This window comes from Paramormyrops kingsleyae, chromosome 2, assembly GCF_048594095.1.
Source record: "Paramormyrops kingsleyae isolate MSU_618 chromosome 2, PKINGS_0.4, whole genome shotgun sequence".
Classification (NCBI taxonomy): Eukaryota; Metazoa; Chordata; class Actinopteri; order Osteoglossiformes; family Mormyridae; genus Paramormyrops; species Paramormyrops kingsleyae.
Window position 1 is genome coordinate 29751064 of NC_132798.1, and position 14778 is coordinate 29765841.

Genomic DNA, 14778 nt, shown 5'->3' on the forward strand with positions numbered 1-14778 from the left:
ACTAACCAGAAAACACATAATTCACCTACCATCAAGCAGGTGTTGTCCACCACAGCCATGTTAAAGAACTTCCCTTGGTATTAGCAACCCTCAGCTTTGCACAACGGTACTACCATCAAGGAAAACCCCCAAGAAAAGCGACCACTAGGTATTCAGAATAAAGCAGTAGGCATATCCTGGGACATTGGCTTAACATAATAAATGCAAAGGAACTTGGAATGGTCTAGTGTTTTGTTAACACCTTCATTTATGTATTTGTCAATGCTCGTAACCTTTTACTTGATGTTTTTTAAATATAAAAAGAATTACAAACCAGCTCTCTGGCAACTGTACAGGAGGAAATTTGAAGAGCCATTAACAAGTGACTCAAATAATTGCATATCAAGAACACCTTGACAGGGGGAATTAGCTCAAGTGGTAGAGCGCTCGCTTAGCATGTGAGAGGTAGTAGGATCGATACCCACATTCTCCAGTCTTTTAGCTGCTGGGTCAAGGCAACTAACCAGAAAACACATAATTCACCTACCATGAAGGAGGTGTTGTCCACCACAGCCATGTTAAAGAACTGCCCTTGGTATCAGCATCCCTCAGCTTTGCACAACGGTACAACCATCAAGGAAAACCCCCAAGAAAAGCAACCACTAGGTATTCAGAATAAAGCAGTAGGCATATCCTGGGACATTGGCTTAACAATGAATGCTAAGGAACTTGGAATGGTGTAATGTTGGCAACACCTTCACATTAGCTTTTTTTATCTGTCAATGCTCGTAACCTTTTACTTGATGATTTTTAAACATAAAAAGAATTACGAACCAGCTCTCTGGCAACCGTACAGGAGGAATTTTGAAGAGCCATTAACAAGTGACTCAAATAATTGCATATCAAGAATATCTTTCCTGGGGGAATTAGCTCAAGTGGTAGAGCGCTCGCTTAGCATATGCGAGGTAGTGGGATCGATACCCACATTCTCCAGTCTTTTAGCTGCTGGGTCAAGGCAACTAACCAGAAAACACATAATTCACCTACCATGAAGGAGGTGTTGTCCACCACAGCCACATTAAAGAACTGCCCTTGGTATCAGCATCCCTCAGCTTTGCACAACGGTACAACCATCAAGGAAAACCCCCAAGAAAAGCAACCACTAGGTATTCAGAATAAAGCAGTAGGCATATCCTGGGACATTGGCTTAACAATGAATGCTAAGGAACTTGGAATGGTGTAATGTTGGCAACACCTTCACATTAACTTTTTTTATCTGTCAATGCTCGTAACCTTTTACTTGATGATTTTTAAACATAAAAAGAATTACGAACCAGCTCTCTGGAGACCGTACAGGAGGAATTTTGAAGAGCCATTAACAAGTGACTCAAATAATTGCATATCAAGAACACCTTTCCTGGGGGAATTAGCTCAAATGGTAGAGGGCTCGCTTTGCATGTGAGAGGTAGTGGGATCAATACCCACATTCTCCAGTCTTTTAGCTGCTGGGCCTAGGCAACTAACCAGAAAACACATAATTCACCTACCATCAAGCAGGTGTTGTCCACCACAGCCATGTTAAAGAACTTCCCTTGGTATCAGCAACCCTCAGCTTTGCACAACGGTACTACCATCAAGGAAAACCCCCAAGAAAAGCGACCACTAGGTATTCAGAATAAAGCAGTAGGCATATCCTGGGACATTGGCTTAACATAATAAATGCAAAGGAACTTGGAATGGTCTAGTGTTTTGTTAACACCTTCATTTATGTATTTGTCAATGCTCGTAACCTTTTACTTGATGTTTTTTAAATATAAAAAGAATTACAAACCAGCTCTCTGGCAACCGTACAGCAGGAAATTTGAAGAGCCATTAACAAGTGACTCAAATAATTGCATATCAAGAACACCTTGACAGGGGGAATTAGCTCAAGTGGTAGAGCGCTCGCTTAGCATGTGAGAGGTAGTAGGATCGATACCCACATTCTCCAGTCTTTTAGCTGCTGGGTCAAGGCAACTAACCAGAAAACACATAATTCACCTACCATGAAGGAGGTGTTGTCCACCACAGCCACGTTAAAGAACTTCCCTTGGTATCAGCATCCCTCAGCTTTGCACAACGGTACAACCATCAAGGAAAACCCCCAAGAAAAGCAACCACTAGGTATTCAGAATAAAGCAGTAGGCATATCCTGGGACATTGGCTTAACAATGAATGCTAAGGAACTTGGAATGCTGTAATGTTGGCAACACCTTCACATTAGCTTTTTTTATCTGTCAATGCTCGTAACCTTTTACTTGATGATTTTTAAACATAAAAAGAATTACGAACCAGCTCTCTGGCAACCGTACAGGAGGAATTTTGAAGAGCCATTAACAAGTGACTCAAATAATTGCATATCAAGAATATCTTTCCTGGGGGAATTAGCTCAAGTGGTAGAGCGCTCGCTTAGCATGTAGGAGGTAGTGGGATCAATACCCACGTTCTCCAGTCTTTTAGCTGCTGGGTCAAGGCAACTAACCAGAAAACACATAATTCACCTACCATGAAGGAGGTGTTGTCCACCACAGCGACGTTAAAGAACTGCCCTTGGTATCAGCATCCCTCAGCTTTGCACAACGGTACTACCATCAAGGAAAACCCCCAAGAAAAGCGACCACTAGGTATTCAGAATAAAGCAGTAGGCATATCCTGGGACATTGGCTTAACATAATAAATGCTAAGGAACTTGGAATGGTGTAATGTTGGCAACACCTTCACTTTAACTTTTTTTATCTGTCAATGCCCGTAACCTTTTACTTGATCTTTTTTAAACATAAAATGAATTACGAACCAGCCTCTGGCAACCGCACAGAAGGAATTTTGAAGAGCCATTAACAAGTGACTGAAATAATTGCATATCAAGAACACCTTTCCTGGGGGAATTAGCTCAAGTGGTAGAGCGCTTGCTTAGCATGTGAGAGGTAGTGGGATCGATACCCACATTCTCCAGTCTTTTAGCTGCTGGGCCTAGGCAACTAACCAGAAAACACATAATTCACCTACCATGAAGGAGGTGTTGTCCACCACAGCCACGTTAAAGAACTGCCCTTGGTATCAGCATCCCTCAGCTTTGCACAACGGTACAACCATCAAGGAAAACCCCCAAGAAAAGCAACCACTAGGTATTCAGAATAAAGCAGTAGGCATATCCTGGGACATTGGCTTAACAATGAATGCTAAGGAACTTGGAATGGTGTAATGTTGGCAACACCTTCACATTAGCTTTTTTTATCTGTCAATGCTCGTAACCTTTTACTTGATGATTTTTAAACATAAAAAGAATTACGAACCAGCTCTCTGGAGACCATACAGGAGGAATTTTGAAGAGCCATTAACAAGTGACTCAAATAATTGCATATCAAGAATATCTTTCCTGGGGGAATTAGCTCAAGTGGTAGAGCGCTCGCTTAGCATATGAGAGGTAGTGGGATCGATACCCACATTCTCCAGTCTTTTAGCTGCTGGGTCAAGGCAACTAACCAGAAAACACATAATTCACCTACCATGAAGGAGGTGTTGTCCACCACAGCCATGTTAAAGAACTTCCCTTGGTATCAGCAACCCTCAGCTTTGCACAACGGTACTACCATCAAGGAAAACCCCCAAGAAAAGCGACCACTAGGTATTCAGAATAAAGCAGTAGGCATATCCTGGGACATTGGCTTAACATAATAAATGCAAAGGAACTTGGAATGGTCTAGTGTTTTGTTAACACCTTCATTTATGTATTTGTCAATGCTCGTAACCTTTTACTTGATGTTTTTTAAATATAAAAAGAATTACGAACCAGCTCTCTGGAGACCGAACAGGAGGAATTTTGAAGAGCCATTAACAAGTGACTCAAATAATTGCATATCAAGAAAACAATTCCTGGGGGAATTAGCTCAAATGGTAGAGCGCTCGCTTTGCATGTGAGAGGTAGTGGGATCGATACCCACATTCTCCAGTCTTTTAGCTGCTGGGCCTAGGCAACTAACCAGAAAACACATAATTCACCTACCATGAAGGAGGTGTTGTCCACCACAGCCACGTTAAAGAACTGCCCTTGGTATCAGCATCCCTCAGCTTTGCACAACGGTACAACCATCAAGGAAAACCCCCAAGAAAAGCAACCACTAGGTATTCAGAATAAAGCAGTAGGCATATCCTGGGACATTGGCTTAACAATGAATGCTAAGGAACTTGGAATGCTGTAATGTTGGCAACACCTTCACATTAGCTTTTTTTATCTGTCAATGCTCGTAACCTTTTACTTGATGATTTTTAAACATAAAAAGAATTACGAACCAGCTCTCTGGAGACCGTACAGGAGGAATTTTGAAGAGCCATTAACAAGTGACTCAAATAATTGCATATCAAGAATATCTTTCCTGGGGGAATTAGCTCAAGTGGTAGAGCGCTCGCTTAGCATGTAGGAGGTAGTGGGATCAATACCCACGTTCTCCAGTCTTTTAGCTGCTGGGTCAAGGCAACTAACCAGAAAACACATAATTCACCTACCATGAAGGAGGTGTTGTCCACCACAGCGACGTTAAAGAACTGCCCTTGGTATCAGCATCCCTCAGCTTTGCACAACGGTACTACCATCAAGGAAAACCCCCAAGAAAAGCGACCACTAGGTATTCAGAATAAAGCAGTAGGCATATCCTGGGACATTGGCTTAACATAATAAATGCTAAGGAACTTGGAATGGTGTAATGTTGGCAACACCTTCACTTTAACTTTTTTTATCTGTCAATGCCCGTAACCTTTTACTTGATCTTTTTTAAACATAAAATGAATTACGAACCAGCCTCTGGCAACCGCACAGAAGGAATTTTGAAGAGCCATTAACAAGTGACTGAAATAATTGCATATCAAGAACACCTTTCCTGGGGGAATTAGCTCAAGTGGTAGAGCGCTTGCTTAGCATGTGAGAGGTAGTGGGATCGATACCCACATTCTCCAGTCTTTTAGCTGCTGGGCCTAGGCAACTAACCAGAAAACACATAATTCACCTACCATGAAGGAGGTGTTGTCCACCACAGCCACGTTAAAGAACTGCCCTTGGTATCAGCATCCCTCAGCTTTGCACAACGGTACAACCATCAAGGAAAACCCCCAAGAAAAGCAACCACTAGGTATTCAGAATAAAGCAGTAGGCATATCCTGGGACATTGGCTTAACAATGAATGCTAAGGAACTTGGAATGGTGTAATGTTGGCAACACCTTCACATTAGCTTTTTTTATCTGTCAATGCTCGTAACCTTTTACTTGATGATTTTTAAACATAAAAAGAATTACGAACCAGCTCTCTGGCAACCGTACAGGAGGAATTTTGAAGAGCCATTAACAAGTGACTCAAATAATTGCATATCAAGAATATCTTTCCTGGGGGAATTAGCTCAAGTGGTAGAGCGCTCGCTTAGCATATGAGAGGTAGTGGGATCGATACCCACATTCTCCAGTCTTTTAGCTGCTGGGTCAAGGCAACTAACCAGAAAACACATAATTCACCTACCATGAAGGAGGTGTTGTCCACCACAGCCATGTTAAAGAACTTCCCTTGGTATCAGCAACCCTCAGCTTTGCACAACGGTACTACCATCAAGGAAAACCCCCAAGAAAAGCGACCACTAGGTATTCAGAATAAAGCAGTAGGCATATCCTGGGACATTGGCTTAACATAATAAATGCAAAGGAACTTGGAATGGTCTAGTGTTTTGTTAACACCTTCATTTATGTATTTGTCAATGCTCGTAACCTTTTACTTGATGTTTTTTAAATATAAAAAGAATTACGAACCAGCTCTCTGGAGACCGAACAGGAGGAATTTTGAAGAGCCATTAACAAGTGACTCAAATAATTGCATATCAAGAAAACAATTCCTGGGGGAATTAGCTCAAATGGTAGAGCGCTCGCTTTGCATGTGAGAGGTAGTGGGATCGATACCCACATTCTCCAGTCTTTTAGCTGCTGGGCCTAGGCAACTAACCAGAAAACACATAATTCACCTACCATGAAGGAGGTGTTGTCCACCACAGCCACGTTAAAGAACTGCCCTTGGTATCAGCATCCCTCAGCTTTGCACAACGGTACAACCATCAAGGAAAACCCCCAAGAAAAGCAACCACTAGGTATTCAGAATAAAGCAGTAGGCATATCCTGGGACATTGGCTTAACAATGAATGCTAAGGAACTTGGAATGGTGTAATGTTGGCAACACCTTCACATTAACTTTTTTTATCTGTCAATGCTCGTAACCTTTTACTTGATGATTTTTAAACATAAAAAGAATTACGAACCAGCTCTCTGGAGACCATACAGGAGGAATTTTGAAGAGCCATTAACAAGTGACTCAAATAATTGCATATCAAGAACACCTTTCCTGGGGGAATTAGCTCAAATGGTAGAGCGCTCGCTTTGCATGTGAGAGGTAGTGGGATCGATACCCACATTCTCCAGTCTTTTAGCTGCTGGGCCTAGGCAACTAACCAGAAAACACATAATTCACCTACCATCAAGCAGGTGTTGTCCACCACAGCCATGTTAAAGAACTTCCCTTGGTATCAGCAACCCTCAGCTTTGCACAACGGTACTACCATCAAGGAAAACCCCCAAGAAAAGCTACCACTAGGTATTCAGAATAAAGCAGTAGGCATATCCTGGGACATTGGCTTAACATAATAAATGCTAAGGAACTTGGAATTGTGTAATGTTGGCAACACCTTCACTTTAACTTTTTTTATCTGTCAATGCCCGTAACCTTTTACTTGATCTTTTTTAAACATAAAATGAATTACGAACCAGCCTCTGGCAACCGCACAGAAGGAATTTTGAAGAGCCATTAACAAGTGACTCAAATAATTGCATATCAAGAACACCTTTCCTGGGGGAATTAGCTCAAATGGTAGAGCGCTCGCTTTGCATGTGAGAGGTAGTGGGATCGATACCCACATTCTCCAGTCTTTTAGCTGCTGGGCCTAGGCAACTAACCAGAAAACACATAATTCACCTACCATCAAGCAGGTGTTGTCCACCACAGCCATGTTAAAGAACTTCCCTTGGTATCAGCAACCCTCAGCTTTGCACAACGGTACTACCATCAAGGAAAACCCCCAAGAAAAGCAACCACTAGGTATTCAGAATAAAGCAGTAGGCATATCCTGGGACATTGGCTTAACATAATAAATGCAAAGGAACTTGGAATGGTCTAGTGTTTTGTTAACACCTTCATTTATGTATTTGTCAATGCTCGTAACCTTTTACTTGATGTTTTTTAAATATAAAAAGAATTACAAACCAGCTCTCTGGCAACCGTACAGGAGGAAATTTGAAGAGCCATTAACAAGTGACTCAAATAATTGCATATCAAGAACACCTTGACAGGGGGAATTAGCTCAAGTGGTAGAGCGCTCGCTTAGCATGTGAGAGGTAGTAGGATCGATACCCACATTCTCCAGTCTTTTAGCTGCTGGGTCAAGGCAACTAACCAGAAAACACATAATTCACCTACCATGAAGGAGGTGTTGTCCACCACAGCCACGTTAAAGAACTGCCCTTGGTATCAGCATCCCTCAGCTTTGCACAACGGTACAACCATCAAGGAAAACCCCCAAGAAAAGCAACCACTAGGTATTCAGAATAAAGCAGTAGGCATATCCTGGGACATTGGCTTAACAATGAATGCTAAGGAACTTGGAATGGTGTAATGTTGGCAACACCTTCACATTAGCTTTTTTTATCTGTCAATGCTCGTAACCTTTTACTTGATGATTTTTAAACATAAAAAGAATTACGAACCAGCTCTCTGGAGACCGTACAGGAGGAATTTTGAAGAGCCATTAACAAGTGACTGAAATAATTGCATATCAAGAACACCTTTCCTGGGGGAATTAGCTCAAGTGGTAGAGCGCTCGCTTAGCATGTGAGAGGTAGTGGGATCGATACCCACATTCTCCAGTCTTTTAGCTGCTGGGCCTAGGCAACTAACCAGAAAACACATAATTCACCTACCATGAAGGAGGTGTTGTCCACCACAGCCACGTTAAAGAACTGCCCTTGGTATCAGCATCCCTCAGCTTTGCACAACGGTACAACCATCAAGGAAAACCCCCAAGAAAAGCAACCACTAGGTATTCAGAATAAAGCAGTAGGCATATCCTGGGACATTGGCTTAACAATGAATGCTAAGGAACTTGGAATGGTGTAATGTTGGCAACACCTTCACATTAACTTTTTTTATCTGTCAATGCTCGTAACCTTTTACTTGATGATTTTTAAACATAAAAAGAATTACGAACCAGCTCTCTGGAGACCATACAGGAGGAATTTTGAAGAGCCATTAACAAGTGACTCAAATAATTGCATATCAAGAACACCTTTCCTGGGGGAATTAGCTCAAATGGTAGAGCGCTCGCTTTGCATGTGAGAGGTAGTGGGATCGATACCCACATTCTCCAGTCTTTTAGCTGCTGGGCCTAGGCAACTAACCAGAAAACACATAATTCACCTACCATCAAGCAGGTGTTGTCCACCACAGCCATGTTAAAGAACTTCCCTTGGTATCAGCAACCCTCAGCTTTGCACAACGGTACAACCATCAAGGAAAACCCCCAAGAAAAGCGACCACTAGGTATTCAGAATAAAGCAGTAGGCATATCCTGGGACATTGGCTTAACATAATAAATGCTAAGGAACTTGGAATTGTGTAATGTTGGCAACACCTTCACTTTAACTTTTTTTATCTGTCAATGCCCGTAACCTTTTACTTGATGATTTTTAAACATAAAATGAATTACGAACCAGCCTCTGGCAACCGCACAGAAGGAATTTTGAAGAGCCATTAACAAGTGACTCAAATAATTGCATATCAAGAACACCTTTCCTGGGGGAATTAGCTCAAATGGTAGAGCGCTCGCTTTGCATGTGAGAGGTAGTGGGATCGATACCCACATTCTCCAGTCTTTTAGCTGCTGGGCCTAGGCAACTAACCAGAAAACACATAATTCACCTACCATCAAGCAGGTGTTGTCCACCACAGCCATGTTAAAGAACTTCCCTTGGTATCAGCAACCCTCAGCTTTGCACAACGGTACTACCATCAAGGAAAACCCCCAAGAAAAGCGACCACTAGGTATTCAGAATAAAGCAGTAGGCATATCCTGGGACATTGGCTTAACATAATAAATGCAAAGGAACTTGGAATGGTGTAGTGCTTTGTTAACACCTTCATTTATGTATTTGTCAATGCTCGTAACCATTTACTTGATCTTTTTTAAATATAAAAAGAATTACAAACCAGCTCTCTGGCAACCGCACAGAAGGAATTTTGAAGAGCCATTAACAAGTGACTGAAATAATTGCATATCAAGAACACCTTTCCTGGGGGAATTAGCTCAAGTGGTAGAGCGCTCGCTTAGCATGTGAGAGGTAGTAGGATCGATACCCACATTCTCCAGTCTTTTAGCTGCTGGGTCAAGGCAACTAACCAGAAAACACATAATTCACCTACCATGAAGGAGGTGTTGTCCACCACAGCCACGTTAAAGAACTGCCCTTGGTATCAGCATCCCTCAGCTTTGCACAACGGTACAACCATCAAGGAAAACCCCCAAGAAAAGCAACCACTAGGTATTCAGAATAAAGCAGTAGGCATATCCTGGGACATTGGCTTAACAATGAATGCTAAGGAACTTGGAATGGTGTAATGTTGGCAACACCTTCACATTAGCTTTTTTTATCTGTCAATGCTCGTAACCTTTTACTTGATGATTTTTAAACATAAAAAGAATTACGAACCAGCTCTCTGGAGACCATACAGGAGGAATTTTGAAGAGCCATTAACAAGTGACTCAAATAATTGCATATCAAGAACACCTTTCCTGGGGGAATTAGCTCAAATGGTAGAGCGCTCGCTTTGCATGTGAGAGGTAGTGGGATCGATACCCACATTCTCCAGTCTTTTAGCTGCTGGGCCTAGGCAACTAACCAGAAAACACATAATTCACCTACCATCAAGCAGGTGTTGTCCACCACAGCCATGTTAAAGAACTTCCCTTGGTATCAGCAACCCTCAGCTTTGCACAACGGTACTACCATCAAGGAAAACCCCCAAGAAAAGCGACCACTAGGTATTCAGAATAAAGCAGTAGGCATATCCTGCGACATTGGCTTAACATAATAAATGCAAAGGAACTTGGAATGGTGTAGTGCTTTGTTAACACCTTCATTTATGTATTTGTCAATGCTCGTAACCATTTACTTGATCTTTTTAAAATATAAAAAGAATTACAAACCAGCTCTCTGGCAACCGCACAGAAGGAATTTTGAAGAGCCATTAACAAGTGACTGAAATAATTGCATATCAAGAACACCTTTCCTGGGGGAATTAGCTCAAGTGGTAGAGCGCTCGCTTAGCATGTGAGAGGTAGTGGGATCGATACCCACATTCTCCAGTCTTTTAGCTGCTGGGCCTAGGCAACTAACCAGAAAACACATAATTCACCTACCATGAAGGAGGTGTTGTCCACCACAGCCACGTTAAAGAACTGCCCTTGGTATCAGCATCCCTCAGCTTTGCACAACGGTACAACCATCAAGGAAAACCCCCAAGAAAAGCAACCACTAGGTATTCAGAATAAAGCAGTAGGCATATCCTGGGACATTGGCTTAACAATGAATGCTAAGGAACTTGGAATGGTGTAATGTTGGCAACACCTTCACATTAACTTTTTTTATCTGTCAATGCTCGTAACCTTTTACTTGATGATTTTTAAACATAAAAAGAATTACGAACCAGCTCTCTGGAGACCGTACAGCAGGAATTTTGAAGAGCCATTAACAAGTGACTCAAATAATTGCATATCAAGAATATCTTTCCTGGGGGAATTAGCTCAAGTGGTAGAGCGCTCGCTTAGCATGTGAGAGGTAGTGGGATCGATACCCACATTCTCCATTCTTTTAGCTGCTGGGCCTAGGCAACTAACCAGAAAACACATAATTCACCTACCATCAAGCAGGTGTTGTCCACCACAGCCATGTTAAAGAACTTCCCTTGGTATCAGCAACCCTCAGCTTTGCACAACGGTACTACCATCAAGGAAAACCCCCAAGAAAAGCTACCACTAGGTATTCAGAATAAAGCAGTAGGCATATCCTGGGACATTGGCTTAACATAATAAATGCTAAGGGACTTGGAATGGTGTAATGTTGGCAACACCTTCACTTTCATTATTTTCACCTGTCAATGCCCGTAACCTTTTACTTCATGATTTTAAAACATAAAAAGAATTACGAACCAGCTCTCTGGCGACCGTACTGGAGGAATTTTGAAGAGCCATTAACAAGTGACTCAAATAATTGCATATCAAAAATACTTCTCCTGGGGGAATTAGCTCAAGTGGTAGGGCGCTCACTTAGCATGTGAGAGGTAGTGGGATCGATACCCACATTCTCCATTCTTTTAGCTGCTGGGCCTAGGCAACTAACCAGAAAACACATAATTCACCTACCATCAAGCAGGTGTTGTCCACCACAGCCATGTTAAAGAACTTCCCTTCGTATCAGCAACCCTCAGCTTTGCACAACGGTACTACCATCAAGGAAAACCCCCAAGAAAAGCGACCACTAGGTATTCAGAATAAAGCAGTAGGCATATCCTGGGACATTGGCTTAACATAATAAATGCAAAGGAACTTGGAATGGTCTAGTGTTTTGTTAACACCTTCATTTATGTATTTGTCAATGCTCGTAACCTTTTACTTGATGTTTTTTAAATATAAAAAGAATTACAAACCAGCTCTCTGGCAACCGTACAGGAGGAAATTTGAAGAGCCATTAACAAGTGACTCAAATAATTGCATATCAAGAACACCTGGACAGGGGAATTAGCTCAAGTGGTAGAGTGCTCGCTTAGCATGTGAGAGGTAGTGGGATCGATACCCACATTCTCCAGTCTTTTAGCTGCTGGGTCAAGGCAACTAACCAGAAAACACATAATTCACCTACCATGAAGGAGGTGTTGTCCACCACAGCCACGTTAAAGAACTGCCCTTGGTATCAGCATCCCTCAGCTTTGCACAACGGTACAACCATCAAGGAAAACCCCCAAGAAAAGCAACCACTAGGTATTCAGAATAAAGCAGTAGGCATATCCTGGGACATTGGCTTAACAATGAATGCTAAGGAACTTGGAATGGTGTAATGTTGGCAACACCTTCACATTAACTTTTTTTATCTGTCAATGCTCATAACCTTTTACTTGATGATTTTTAAACATAAAAAGAATTACGAACCAGCTCTCTGGAGACCGTACAGGAGGAATTTTGAAGAGCCATTAACAAGTGACTCAAATAATTGCATATCAAGAACACCTTTCCTGGGGGAATTAGCTCAAATGGTAGAGCGCTCGCTTTGCATGTGAGAGGTAGTGGGATCGATACCCACATTCTCCAGTCTTTTAGCTGCTGGGCCTAGGCAACTAACCAGAAAACACATAATTCACCAACCATCAAGCAGGTGTTGTCCACCACAGCCATGTTAAAGAACTTCCCTTGGCATCAGCAACCCTCAGCTTTGCACAACGGTACTACCATCAAGGAAAACCCCCAAGAAAAGCGACCACTAGGTATTCAGAATAAAGCAGTAGGCATATCCTGGGACATTGGCTTAACAATGAATGCTAAGGAACTTGGAATGGTGTAATGTTGGCAACACCTTCACATTAGCTTTTTTTATCTGTCAATGCTCGTAACCTTTTACTTGATGATTTTTAAACATAAAAAGAATTACAAACCAGCTCTCTGGCAACCGTACAGGAGGAAATTTGAAGAGCCATTAACAAGTGACTCAAATAATTGCATATCAAGAACACCTTGACAGGGGGAATTAGCTCAAGTGGTAGAGCGCTCGCTTAGCATGTGAGAGGTAGTGGGATCGATACCCACATTCTCCAGTCTTTTAGCTGCTGGGCCTAGGCAACTAACCAGAAAACACATAATTCACCTACCATCAAGCAGGTGTTGTCCACCACAGCCATGTTAAAGAACTTCCCTTGGTATCAGCAACCCTCAGCTTTGCACAACGGTACTACCATCAAGGAAAACCCCCAAGAAAAGCGACCACTAGGTATTCAGAATAAAGCAGTAGGCATATCCTGGGACATTGGCTTAACATAATAAATGCAAAGGAACTTGGAATGGTCTAGTGTTTTGTTAACACCTTCATTTATGTATTTGTCAATGCTCGTAACCTTTTACTTGATGTTTTTTAAATATAAAAAGAATTACAAACCAGCTCTCTGGCAACCATACAGGAGGAAATTTGAAGAGCCATTAACAAGTGACTCAAATAATTGCATATCAAGAACACCTTGACAGGGGGAATTAGCTCAAGTGGTAGAGCGCTCGCTTAGCATGTGAGAGGTAGTAGGATCGATACCCACATTCTCCAGTCTTTTAGCTGCTGGGTCAAGGCAACTAACCAGAAAACACATAATTCACCTACCATGAAGGAGGTGTTGTCCACCACAGCCACGTTAAAGAACTGCCCTTGGTATCAGCAACCCTCAGCTTTGCACAACGGTACAACCATCAAGGAAAACCCCCAAGAAAAGCAACCACTAGGTATTCAGAATAAAGCAGTAGGCAAATCCTGGGACATTGGCTTAACAATGAATGCTAAGGAACTTGGAATGGTGTAATGTTGGCAACACCTTCACATTAGCTTTTTTTATCTGTCAATGCTCGTAACCTTTTACTTGATGATTTTTAAACATAAAAAGAATTACGAACCAGCTCTCTGGAGACCGTACAGGAGGAATTTTGAAGAGCCATTAACAAGTGACTCAAATAATTGCATATCAAGAACACCTTTCCTGGGGGAATTAGCTCAAATGGTAGAGCGCTCGCTTTTCATGTGAGAGGTAGTGGGATCGATACCCACATTCTCCAGTCTTTTAGCTGCTGGGCCTAGGCAACTAACCAGAAAACACATAATTCACCTACCATCAAGCAGGTGTTGTCCACCACAGCCATGTTAAAGAACTTCCCTTGGTATCAGCAACCCTCAGCTTTGCACAACGGTACTACCATCAAGGAAAACCCCCAAGAAAAGCGACCACTAGGTATTCAGAATAAAGCAGTAGGCATATCCTGGGACATTGGCTTAACAATGAATGCTAAGGAACTTGGAATGGTGTAATGTTGGCAACACCTTCACATTAGCTTTTTTTATCTGTCAATGCTCGTAACCTTTTACTTGATGATTTTTAAACATAAAAAGAATTACGAACCAGCTCTCTGGAGACCGTACAGGAGGAATTTTGAAGAGCCATTAACAAGTGACTCAAATAATTGCATATCAAGAATATCTTGACAGGGGAATTAGCTCAAGTGGTAGAGCGCTCGCTTCGCATGTGAGAGGTAGTGGGATCGATACCCACATTCTCCAGTCTTTTAGCTGCTGGGTCAAGGCAACTAACCAGAAAACACATAATTCACCTACCATGAAGGAGGTGTTGTCCACCACAGCCACGTTAAAGAACTGCCCTTGGTATCAGCAACCCTCAGCTTTGCACAACGGTACAACCATCAAGGAAAACCCCCAAGAAAAGCAACCACTAGGTATTCAGAATAAAGCAGTAGGCATATCCTGGGACATTGGCTTAACAATGAATGCTAAGGAACTTGGAATGGTGTAATGTTGGCAACACCTTCACATTAGCTTCTTTTATCTGTCAATGCTCGTAACCTTTTACTTGATGATTTTTAAACATA

General features: G+C 42.0%; 15 non-coding genes across 15 annotated transcripts; all 15 read left to right on the forward strand.

Annotated features, from left to right (window-relative positions):
- The first annotated feature begins 3894 nt into the window (after positions 1 to 3894).
- On the forward strand, positions 3895 to 3967 carry trnaa-ugc (transfer RNA alanine (anticodon UGC)). The gene has a single exon. It is a non-coding gene; the product is annotated as a tRNA-Ala (tRNA).
- A 1925-nt stretch (positions 3968 to 5892) lies between these two features.
- On the forward strand, positions 5893 to 5965 carry trnaa-ugc (transfer RNA alanine (anticodon UGC)). Its single transcript has one exon. It is a non-coding gene; the product is annotated as a tRNA-Ala (tRNA).
- Positions 5966 to 6392: 427 nt separating this feature from the next.
- On the forward strand, positions 6393 to 6465 carry trnaa-ugc (transfer RNA alanine (anticodon UGC)). Its single transcript has one exon. It is a non-coding gene; the product is annotated as a tRNA-Ala (tRNA).
- Positions 6466 to 6893: 428 nt separating this feature from the next.
- On the forward strand, positions 6894 to 6966 carry trnaa-ugc (transfer RNA alanine (anticodon UGC)). The gene has a single exon. It is a non-coding gene; the product is annotated as a tRNA-Ala (tRNA).
- Positions 6967 to 7890: 924 nt separating this feature from the next.
- Positions 7891 to 7963, forward strand: trnaa-agc (transfer RNA alanine (anticodon AGC)). The gene has a single exon. It is a non-coding gene; the product is annotated as a tRNA-Ala (tRNA).
- A 427-nt stretch (positions 7964 to 8390) lies between these two features.
- On the forward strand, positions 8391 to 8463 carry trnaa-ugc (transfer RNA alanine (anticodon UGC)). The gene has a single exon. It is a non-coding gene; the product is annotated as a tRNA-Ala (tRNA).
- A 428-nt stretch (positions 8464 to 8891) lies between these two features.
- Positions 8892 to 8964, forward strand: trnaa-ugc (transfer RNA alanine (anticodon UGC)). The gene has a single exon. It is a non-coding gene; the product is annotated as a tRNA-Ala (tRNA).
- A 924-nt stretch (positions 8965 to 9888) lies between these two features.
- On the forward strand, positions 9889 to 9961 carry trnaa-ugc (transfer RNA alanine (anticodon UGC)). The gene has a single exon. It is a non-coding gene; the product is annotated as a tRNA-Ala (tRNA).
- A 424-nt stretch (positions 9962 to 10385) lies between these two features.
- trnaa-agc (transfer RNA alanine (anticodon AGC)) lies at positions 10386 to 10458 on the forward strand. Its single transcript has one exon. It is a non-coding gene; the product is annotated as a tRNA-Ala (tRNA).
- A 427-nt stretch (positions 10459 to 10885) lies between these two features.
- Positions 10886 to 10958, forward strand: trnaa-agc (transfer RNA alanine (anticodon AGC)). Its single transcript has one exon. It is a non-coding gene; the product is annotated as a tRNA-Ala (tRNA).
- Positions 10959 to 11883: 925 nt separating this feature from the next.
- trnaa-agc (transfer RNA alanine (anticodon AGC)) lies at positions 11884 to 11956 on the forward strand. The gene has a single exon. It is a non-coding gene; the product is annotated as a tRNA-Ala (tRNA).
- Positions 11957 to 12383: 427 nt separating this feature from the next.
- trnaa-ugc (transfer RNA alanine (anticodon UGC)) lies at positions 12384 to 12456 on the forward strand. The gene has a single exon. It is a non-coding gene; the product is annotated as a tRNA-Ala (tRNA).
- Positions 12457 to 12883: 427 nt separating this feature from the next.
- trnaa-agc (transfer RNA alanine (anticodon AGC)) lies at positions 12884 to 12956 on the forward strand. The gene has a single exon. It is a non-coding gene; the product is annotated as a tRNA-Ala (tRNA).
- A 924-nt stretch (positions 12957 to 13880) lies between these two features.
- trnae-uuc (transfer RNA glutamic acid (anticodon UUC)) lies at positions 13881 to 13953 on the forward strand. The gene has a single exon. It is a non-coding gene; the product is annotated as a tRNA-Glu (tRNA).
- Positions 13954 to 14379: 426 nt separating this feature from the next.
- Positions 14380 to 14452, forward strand: trnaa-cgc (transfer RNA alanine (anticodon CGC)). The gene has a single exon. It is a non-coding gene; the product is annotated as a tRNA-Ala (tRNA).
- Positions 14453 to 14778: the final 326 nt, after the last annotated feature.